The sequence below is a fragment of the Lygodium microphyllum genome, chromosome 29, assembly GCF_053477565.2.
Source record: "Lygodium microphyllum isolate KBCC chromosome 29, Lygodium_microphyllum_v1.1.10, whole genome shotgun sequence".
NCBI classification, from domain to species: domain Eukaryota; kingdom Viridiplantae; phylum Streptophyta; class Polypodiopsida; order Schizaeales; family Lygodiaceae; genus Lygodium; species Lygodium microphyllum.
In genome coordinates this window covers 7,854,684-7,866,294 of record NC_141163.1, presented here as the reverse complement: position 1 = coordinate 7,866,294, position 11,611 = coordinate 7,854,684, and positions in this window count along the sequence as shown.

Genomic DNA, 11,611 nt, shown 5'->3' with positions numbered 1-11,611 from the left:
TCTTGGCTCTTGCCAGACCTCAATCCCCAAACAATAGTGCAGCAAGCCCAAGTCTGTCATTTCAAACTCAGAACCCAAAGCCTTTCGAGTTTGGTTGATCATATCTTCATAGTCACCTATAATAAGAAGGTCATCCACATATAGGACAATCACTACAGACTTTTTACCATCCCTGTAAACATACAAGTTAGCATCTGAGGCACATCTTTTGAAGTTTAGGTTTAAAAAGAACTTATCTATCCGCTGGTACCATGCTCTGGGGGCTTGTTTCAGCCCATATAATGCCTTCTTCAGCTTACACACTTTGTTCTCAGAATGGGGGGCCTCAAACCCTGGTGGCTGAGCCACATACACCTCCTCCTTGAGGTCACCATTTAAGAACACTGACTTAACATCCATTTGGTACACTGGCCACTTCTTGTGGGCAGCCACTGCAAGTACCGTGCGAATAGTGGTCATTCTGGCAGTTGGGGAAAATGACTCTTGAAAATCAAACCCTTCAACTTGTGAAAATCCTTGGGCAACCAGTCTAGCTTTGTACTTTTCTAAGGTACCATCAGCCTTGTACTTTACCTTCTAGATCCACTTGGTGCCAATAACCTTTCGCTTTGCTGGTCAATCCACTAGCTCCCAAGTGTCATTCTTCATTATGCTGTCATACTCCACCTGCATAGCAGCCTTCCATGATGGATCTGCCAGTGCTTCTTCTAAGTCAGTTGGCTCCTTTACTTCTCTTATAATCTCAACCATCAAGGCCATATTGACTATGTGAGCAGAATCCCTCCTTTGCTCCTCTATTCTCTGAGACCTCCTTGGTCCGTTTGCCTTCTCCTCAATAGATGCAGGCATAGGATTATTGTGGTCATAGAGCTGCTTCACCCAGCACGGCAATGGCTTTTCCAGTGGGGTAATGTCAAGTTGGTGAACTTTTTCCTCATCATCTGAAGATGATGCTTCCTCCTCCTTAAGGATAGGGATAGCTCTAGGGACAGGTTCATCGTGGACTACTTCTTCGCTTGATGATAAAGTGGAAGAACTTGCCTTCTCCTCCTCCACTGTATGCGGCTCCTCCTTAAAAACCACATCACGGCTCGCGATGATATTCTTTGCCTCTTGGTCATATAATTTGTAAGCCTTCTGCTCATCACTATAACCCAAGAAGATACATTTTCTACTTTTTGGTTGTAACTTGTTTCTCTTCTCATCTGGAACATGTGCATAACATTCACATCCAAAAATTCTGAAATGTGAGACAGATGGTTTCTTACCAGTGTAAGCCTCATGGGGTGTTTTCCCCTTGAGAGCCTTTGTGTAGCTCAGATTTAGAATGTAGACTGTAGTATAACAGCTTCAGCCCAAAAATGGTTAGGCAATCCCTTGCCCTTTAGCATGCATCTTGCCATCTCCACAATGGTGCGATTACTGCGTTCCACAACACCGTTCTGCTGAGGTGTGTGAGGTGTTGTCAATTGACACTTGATCCCTTTGCTCTTGCAAAAGCCTTCAAACTCCTTTGAGTTGAACTCACCACCACCATCTGTTCTAAATTTCTTCACACTTTTCCCTGTTTCATTCTCAACAAGTTTTAGCCATTCTTTAAACTTACCAAAAGCTTGAGCCTTATCACGAAGGAAGTACACCCACATCTTCCTACTGTAGTCGTTGACAATCAACATAAAATAAGAAGATCCCCCCAAGGCCTGTGTAGGCATCTTACCACACAAGTCAACATGCACCAACTCTAGAGGAGCATGTGCTCTATTCTTGCTTTCTTGTGGAAATGCCTTTCTCTATTGCTTGCCCATCATACAAGCTTCACATGGTTCCTTCAATTCAGTTATTGTAGGTAGGTGAGCAACCATACCTTGCTTTTTCATCTCCTTCAACACTGCAAATCCGATGTGCCCAAACCTTTCATGCCAAAGCTTACTTGTGCCCACTCCAGCGGTGGCTGTAAGAGCACTTAGCTCATACAGGTTGTTCCTTCTTTCTCCTTTGCCAACAATTGTGCCAGCACTATCAAGAATTTCTGCACCTGTCTTCTTGAACCTCACTTCATGACCAAGATCAGTTATGGCAGCAACTGATAAGAGATTTCTCTTGATTTCGGGAACGTACAACACATTTGAAAGCTTTTTGACTTCACCATTTGCAGTAACAAAAGAAATAGTACCTGTGCCCGCAGCAGGGCATTAAGCATCATTTCCAACCGTCACAGTGATGGATTCTTGTAGAGGCTGCATAGAACTGTATAGACCTTTCTTGTTGGTCATGTGATGGGAGGCCCCACTATCCAACACCCGTGAGTCAGTGGTAGATTCTTCTTGCGCCGAGGAGCACACTTCCTCAATGGTCGCCATGAATAATTCCAACTCTGCTTCAGCCGTATTGGCTGTCTCTTTCCCTTTAGTTTTAAGGGTACCATTCTTTTCATCTGCCTTCTTGACACAACAATCTGCAATTGCATGTCCTTTCTTCTTGCAGTAGAAGCACTCTCCTTGAAACTTCTTCTTGCCGCCCTTCTTCTTTTTGTCACCATCATTTTTTGTGGAGGAAACACCTTTGCCTTTTGCATTGGCAGAGAATGCAGCATCTCCATTGTTGCTTCCTTCTCGGGCTTTCAGCCTCAACTCCTCCTCCATTAATAATGCACAAAATTCCTCAAAAGTCAAAGCTTGAGGTCTCACCTGAGTATTAAGGGCAGTTACTAGTCCATCAAACTTTTGTGGACAAATCCGAAGACACCTCCGAGCTAGCTCTTCGCTAATCTTTTGTATCCCAGCGCCAGCCATCTGGTTGCGCAGATTCTTAATCCGAGTGATGAATGCTTCAACCATCTCTCCTTCAGCAAACTTCTCCGTTGCTAGTTGATTCTCCAAGTTTTGAATCCTTGTTTGGTTTCGTGTTTCATACTGACTCCTTAGTACATTCCAAGCCTTTGAGGCTTTGGTTGTATGCTGAATCAAAGTCAAAACATTGTTAGAACAGCTTGTAACTAAGGCACACAATGCATCTGCATTCCTTCATTTCCAAGCTCGTAGAAGATCTACATTCAGAGGAATCATCACACTAGGATTTGATGGGTCGGGGATAGGCTGTGGTTCTACATCAGTCCCCAGCATAGTCTCCAGAAGCTCATAAGAATCAAGGATAGTTGTAATTTTGAACTTCCACAAGGTGTAGTTTGTACCATCTAACTTGCCTTCGCTGAAGGTTGGTGGACGAATCCTCAGTGTTTGAATAGCCGGTGCAGCAACACCACCTCCTGCACCGCTTCTTGATGCACCAGAACCGCTTCCGGAAGTCGACATAGTTTCTCTTTGCTGTTGAAGCCTTTGCCTCTTGCACACTCTCCGATCTCTAGAGCCCCCTGGGCTTTGATACCATGTAAAATATTACACGGCGCAGCGAACAGAATCTGAGAAAGAGATAGAGAGTACATAATAGAAATAGGAGAATCAGTAAATTCTTTAACTCCAAACAACTGATACAAAGATGGCTCTATCCACCCGTGCGCTTCCACTGTGTGAAGCTTAGATGGCGATCTAGACAGAAGATAGGTGAAGAGCTTAAGGCTAGCTGGAACAACAACTCTGACTGGGTGAAAGATGAGTGATCGATGGGGCTGTGAAGGGGTTTGGCTTTTATAGCCTGCAAAGGCCATGAGGTTGGCCTGACCAACCTACCATATAAGCCTCCACTAGTCGGCCAGGGAATATTCCCTTTACCATCGGGCCGGGGGCGCTACCCCCGGACCCCCGCCAGGGGGGCCGCTGGCCCCCTGGGACCCCCCCAGCCAGGGGCCTCTTCCGCGGCCCCCGGACCCCACAATAGGGGCCCCTTTTAACTCCCTTACCCCGCAACTCGATGCAGTGCGCCTCGAGTTGCTACCAGCTTAACCACTCCGTCTAACCCAAAGATTAGACCCACAACGGTCACCTTTTTGCCATCCGGTCACATAGACCTCATCTGATATACAAGTCAGGACTCAACCAATGTCCGGGCTCACATTTGGCTTCTCCTCATAATGGGGGCCTTACAACTTTGAGCACCATGGATCATTGGTAGCACCTAATGTGGGTGGGGCATTAATCATATCTAACACACATATCTATGTACTCTATTCCCAGCTCATAACAGAGCTCCAGCACAAGCAATGGCTTCCTGTAGTCTTCAAGTACCTTCAGAAGGTGTAGACAAGCTCCATATCACTTAGTAAATGATGTAGTTAATAGTTTGCAAAGATTTGTGATCAACAGTCCAGAAGGCGCAGTCACGCTGATTTCCAGATCTAGTTTGACAACTGGTCCTCCTCATCATGAGGCTCAATGAGCACTTACATATGCTCAAAGATGCCCCGCCAAGGCTCCCAGAAAGGCCTCAACCACTGTGACAAAGCATAGAGTCCAAATGAGCAAATGCATACCTTGACAGAGTAATGGAAGCCTGTTTTGTTTTCAAAAAACCTTGTTCTTCAACTTCTTCAAGTCTTCTTGACTCCCTCGTGCTCCAAGAAGTCCACCAAGTCCTACTCTGATACCATGTTCAAAGATGGGAGAGAGAGACAGGGAATACTCCATATCCATGAGCCTTCAGGCTCTCATTGTGTTTTCTTCATTATTTAAGAACTAATTGAGAAGTCCACAATACAGTGTAAAAGTAAACTAGCCTAGGTGTAGACCTAATTGACTAACTCTAGTCAGGTCACTAACTAACACATACCTGACTTATTCAATGTAATCACATGGAGATAGTTGTACACACACACTAGCTGTCATTGATGTCGGTCACTCATAAAGACGAATTGAAGTGAGCTTGACTTCTAACATGAGCCTTATCACGAAGGAACTACACCCACGTCTTCCTACTACAACGATTGACAATCAACATAAAATAAGAAGACCCCCTCCCCCCCCCCCCCCCAAGGCATGTGTAGGCATATTACCACACAAGTCAGCATGCACCAACTCTAGAGGAGCCTATGCTCTATTCTTACTTTCCTATGGAAATGCCTTTCTCTGTTGCTTGCCTATCATACAAGCTTCACATGGTTCCTTCAATTCAGTCTCATTGCAGGTAGGTAAAAAACCATACCTTGCTTGTGCATCTCCTTCAACACTGCAAATCCAATGTGTCCAAACCTTTCATGCCAAAGCTTACTTGTGCCCACTCCAGCGGTGGCTATAAGAGCACTTAGCTCATACAGGCTGTTCCTTCTTTCTCCTTTGCCAACAACTTTGCCACAACACTGTCGAGAATTTTTGCACCTGCCTTCTTGAACCTCACTTCATGACCAAGATAAGTCATGGCACTAAAAATTGATAATATATTTCTCCTAATTTGGGGAACATACAACACATGATCCCTAGAGCACCCTGGGCTCTGATACCATGTAAAAATTACACGGCACAATGAACAAAATCTGAGAAAGAGATATAGAGTATACAATAGATAAGAGGAGAATTTTCAAAAATTTTCTTTAGCTCCAAACAACTGATACAAAAATGGCTTTGTTCACCCGTGCGCATCCACTATGAAGCTTAGATGGCGGATCTAGACAGAAAATAGGTGAAGAGCTTAAAGCTAGCTGGAACAACTCTAATTGGGTGAAAGATAGATTATGGATGGCTTTGTGAAGGGGTTTAGCTTTTATAGCCCATGAAGGTGGTTAGGTCGGCCTGACCGACCTACCATATAAGCCTCCACTAGTCGGCTAGGGAATATTCCCTTTACCATCGGGCCGGGGACTCTGACTTGGGACCCCCTCCAAGAAAGGGGTCACTAGCCCCCCTAGGACCCCCCAGCCAGGGGCCGCTTCCATGGCCCTCGAACCCCAAAACAAGGGCCCCTTATAACTCCCTTACCCCGCAACTCGATGCAATGTGCCTCGAGTTGCTGCTAGCTTAACTATTCTATCTAACCCAAAGATTAGGCCCACAATGGACACCTTTTTGCCATCCAATCACATAGACCTCATCTGACATACAAGTTAGGACTCAACCAATATCCGAGCTCATATAGCTTCTCCTCATAATGGGGGCCTTAAACTTTGAGCACTATTAATCCTTGGTGGCACCTTATGAGGGTGGGGCATTGAGCATATCTAATAGTGTTGTGGATGATGGCGCATGCATAGGCTAGACTTGTGTGGAAAGATTGTGGAGCATGTGGTGTTGGATTAGATGGCATGTGGCATGGGGCATGTAACATCAATATAAAAGAGATATAATGAGGCTTAATCCTTCTCGATTGGTATAGGAGCTAAATTCATTTGTAAGTGCCACATTATCCTTGCTCTAACTAGAGAAAATGCAAAGTAGACCTTAATAAATATTTAATTTAAACATCTCATAAATGAAAATTTCCTAGGGCTAATCCTTAAACTTCTAAAAAATGTAAAGCTAAACTTTAAAGGACTCGAAATTGAACAATAAGATGCATATCAAACTATAAAAATCATTCACGAGTCTAGCTACTAATCTTAAGCTTTCCTTAGAAAAATGTCATTGCATGTTAACATGTTAGCCATATTATCATTCATCCAATTACATTACATATCCATCTATAAGAATCTTAACTTTCTCAAAAGCAATTCTTCATCGATATAGGTTGGCTTCATTATATGGTGCCTACCTTTATCTATCTCAAATAATTATATTGTAGCCTCCATTTCAAATTCATGCATGTAAACAACATGCAATGCATGCATCTTTCAAGATAAAGATCAACAAGTTGAACCTATAAATAGTGATCACAACAATTTCTCAAATAATTACTATACACATGCAACATGCAATTTGTGCATGCTTGAAGACATATATCAAGACTTGAACGAATGAAAAAAATGATCACCACAAATTTCCAAAGTATTTTTCAAATAATTATTGCATGCATGCATATTTTAAGATGTAGAACAAGACTTGAACGTATGACAAGCTAGAAATACCATCCTAATTTCTAAATGAAGGAGTTGCATGCATAAATTACTAAGATATTTGTAAATAAAATAAAGAAGTTAGAAATGTATAAGTAATGTCAAAGTAGTAGGCAATAGCAATAACAAATTGACCGGCACACACAAGAGGAGGAACAAGTTAAGTACCAAGTCTAGTGCCACTCGATTGTGATTTCTTAAATTCATTAGATTATTACTCATTTTATTATGATCCATCAAATTAATTAATTTTGATTTAACTCATTATTTTTCTAATTTTTATTTAATCTTATGCAATTATTCCATGCACGCAAAATGCAATGCATAGATTTATCATGCCAACTACAAAAAGGCCTTCAAAAAAATGTGAAAGCTAATGTTCAAGGTAAAGGCCTCCTTACTTCAAGTTGGAAGGCAATAGATGCAACTAGAAAATTAAAGAAGAAATTTGAAACCTAGATTATCAGAGTACAAAGTGGGTGCAAGCAATTAGTCTTAAATGGGCATCTATTGACCAACTCTACAAATTCAGAAATGGAATACCAATGACTATGAAATGGAATACAAATGACTATGCTACATATGCTCATGAGCATGAATCCATCATGAAAATTGATACAGTTAAACTAGAGAAAAAGATTCACAATGACAACCAATCTACAACTAATGTTGGGCTTGGAAAGATTCCTAATCAAATAGATGAAACTAAAGTTGGGGTGCTTCAATTGATTTTCACATGCAACATACAACGCATGAAGTTGTTGCATGAAATATTGATTTAAATACTAATGATCGATTTGCAACTTTATTTTCACATGCAAGCAATATTAGGAACAAATTAATGAATAAACCTTGCAAACCTACTATTCATTAGTTGGAACGAGTTAGTCAATTTTCACATGCAGCATGCACAATGTGTGAAGTCATCATGTGAAGTCCTCAATTGGGTTGCTTCAATTGATTTTCACATCCAAATACATGAAATAAAATTTCAAATAGAAACAACATGTTAGAAATTCACATGATATAGGTTGAAGCAATTATAGTAAAGTCCACAAGGCAAAGTAGATAGCATCAAAATAGGCACATGTAAGATTTTTTTTCCGTGCATTAAAACAAGAGGTTTCACCTATCTTTCAATCCCTTGTTTATCTTGAGAGTCCATTGAAATTGGCCCTAGATTTCCTCATCTACCCCTAAATTTGATAGAGGCATACAACATCTTGCTAATTGGTATAAGTAGAAGATGCATTTCATTGCCATCATGGAGTTTCGACAAGTAGTAAGGGAGAAAGGTTGCCATGTGGGCACATGTCCCTTGGGGGGCCCAAACATGGTCAATTGCACTTATGTGCCTAGGGTAAGAGAGAGGAAGCTGATTAGGAAGAAGCTTGACTACTATTGGTGAGGTATCCTCACTATTTCTAGGTTGAGATTAGAAAGACCACAACGAGAGAGAGAGAGAAAGAGAGAGAGAGAGAGAGAGAGAGAGAGAGAGAGAGAGAGAGAGAGAGAGAGAGAGAGAGAGAGAGAGAGAGAGAGAGAGAGAGAGAGAGAGAGAGAGAGAGAGAGAGAGAGAGAGAGAGCCTTCTATTTTTAGATTTCCATACTTAGGTAGGTTTCCAACTGGAGGGAGGGAGAGAGTGTTAATTTTTACCTTTTTAATGTAAAAAGGAAAAATAATATCAAAAGTTAGGGGTTAAATATTACAGATTGTAGATTTGGGGAACACTCTAAGAGCCAGTACACACACCTAGGTCAATTGACGTGGCATGGTCAATATAGTCAAGTCAATGCAAGTACGGTTCAACTACTTGACTTATGCTATTGAATTTGTGGGAAGCATATAAATCTCTCTCTCTCTCTCTCTCTCTCTCTCTCTCTCTCTCTCTCTCTCTCTCTCTCTCTCTCTCTCTCATATCAGTGCATCCCCAAGCTTCCTATCACTACTTTCTTATTGGTTCTATGATAGATAACATTCACAATAGTAAATAAATTATATTTAGGTAGGTAGGTTCATTTTTCATCAAGGTTTTAGTACAAATAATGATTTTAAAAGATTGTGAGATCATGCATTATGATCTTCAAGTTCTTATTGGTCTAGGCCCAATGTTGGTGTGTACAACAAATATAAAAGTTACATGGAAACAAAATTTGAGCCTATTTCTTATATCTTAGCTTGTATATTCTAATGGAAAGTATTAAAATCTTACATCTTAATACCTTGAGCACATGGAAAAATATTGTCCCCATCAAATCAAATAAGAATATAGATGCAAGCATATATTTTGCCCTCAAAATTTAAGTAGTATGTTCCATGTAATGGGAAAAACATGGAATTTGATGAGCAATGAAATTCATAAACTTTGATTTGTGTGAATGGTAGCTTAATTGAGCCATTGCAAGAGAATCAAGGTATAAGACAAGGTTGTCCCCTTAGCCCTTTGCTCTTTACATTAGCAACACATCCATTCTTCTGTATGATGGATAGGTTGAGTGCATTAGGAAATCTATAAGGATTAAACTACAAGAAAAAGTAGATAATAGGGCAAGGATATACAGATGACCTATCAATGATAATTTAGGTAAGGAAGAAGAATATTAGCAAGGCATCACAAATGTTAGCATCTATGAAGATGCCACTAGCTTTAATATGAATTTGAAAAATCCAATTTCGTTTGTGTTTTAGAGGAAGGTCCCCAAGCTTTGGACTCAAGATGTAATGTGCTTGATTGAGGAGCCCTTGGTGGCACGATTTAGTGCTCCATCGATAGACTTTTTCTAAGTGATGCCACCACGTACTTGTTAGAATAACACGAGGTTTGTCATCTAGGCTCTCTCGAGTCCATCTCACAACGAAAGGTTCTGAGACTGTAACCCATAAGGATCAACCTGAATCTGGGTTCTTAATTCACTGCTAAGGTCATCTATCAGCATAACTAGTGTTGAAAATGAAGCCGTCGTATTCACAAGTCAATTCAAATCGAAGCTTATCAATATTGTAGTTGGTTCATAGTGAGTGAGAAGGAAGAGAAAGCAACTTTCCTAAAACGGCATTGACCAATATCTACACCAGACGAGTCATGCATTTGATCACTTCCTAAATCTAGCACCTTAAAGAAAAACTCTTTGCTTGTCAAGATTACCCATCCATAGCATGAGACCCATCAAGGATATCACCCTCTCACTTTTTTCAAGGTGTGTTTTAGTTATCTAATTATCCTAACATATTTATGTTTGACATGAAAAGAAAGCTACCTTAATTAACCACCATTAACATTGGTTCCTCCATGTAAATTTTGGTCACATACACAAACACAACGTCAAACAATCCTTTGAAAGTAGTTACAAAACAATGTATTTATCTTACACCTTCTCTAAGGTATAATGCCAACCTAGCATTTAGTCTCTTAATTAAGACTCATGTCCGATCTCAGAAACATGATCCACTAATCTACTCTTATCTAGTATCATGGCTTTCCAAGAAGTCCACATCCTCAGCCACACAGGGGTTGGATAGTTCCTAAGAGCATAAGGGGTTTACTAGCTAGAGCCCTCCTAGTACCCTTACCTCATCCTGCCCAAGGGTTCCCTATGGAGAGACCTCTCGCATTTGGGGTTGGTCTTAGCCTCTAGCACAGTCAAACAACCCCTTGGTGAAGGGCTCCCACCACTAACCTTAGAGAGGTTTAATACATAACTATATATCTACCCATGAGGGCACAATAGCTTTTATGCAAACACAACCAAGCAATGAGCTTATCAACAATAGCTAGGAAAATATTCCTTTTATATCAATCCAAACAGTCACTTGGATATTCCATAAAAATTAGTCAACTTGTCTCGGCTAGGAAGTCATCTCTTATACTAACAAATCTTATCTCAACCTAAAGCAATATCTTAAAACACTTCATAAAACAAATATGATATTCAATTTTCCTTAGGTTTTACTTTTCCCCTTGGGAATTTCCTAGGTTTTCCAAGGTATGAAATCTTTAAAATATAACTTATGGCAAGTAAGCAACACTTTGAAGTCTTTCTCAAGGGATGGTACTCCTCATAGCATATCCATCCTATAAATTTCAATAGTTTATTAACACATGAAGTCATTTAATCAATATAAGTTTCCATTTGTAAATTTATCGTAGTTTTTGTTAATTTCCCCTTCCAAAGACTACAAGTCATGGATTTGACATGGCCAAGGGACGGTCCTTCGAAGCCTGGTACTACTCAACTTAGGGGTGTTGTTGCTTGTAAGATTTGATAGTTGGAAAAATTAAACTCTAGTTTTGCATCTATGGTTTGCCTTTTAATATTTTGTTGTGCGATGACGAGGATCAATGGGAGAACTCATAGGTGATGGGACTAACTATAGGGAACTTGCCTAAAATATATCTCTTCTTCTCCCTATTCTCTACTTGAACTACCTCCCTCTTCTTCTTTCCTTTCTTCTCCTCTTCCACCCCCTTCTATCTTCTTTCTCTCTCTAAATTCTCTTCTCCTCCCCTATCTTCCCTTCTTTCTCCTCCTCCCTACTCTTGCTTTCTTTCTCTTCCTCTACCTTTCTCTATCATCTCTCTCTTCACTATCTTCTCTCTTCCAAGTCTTCCCTTCTTTTCCTTCCCTCTCCATTCTCTCTCTCTCTCTCTCTCTCTCTCTCTCTCTCTCTCTCTCTCT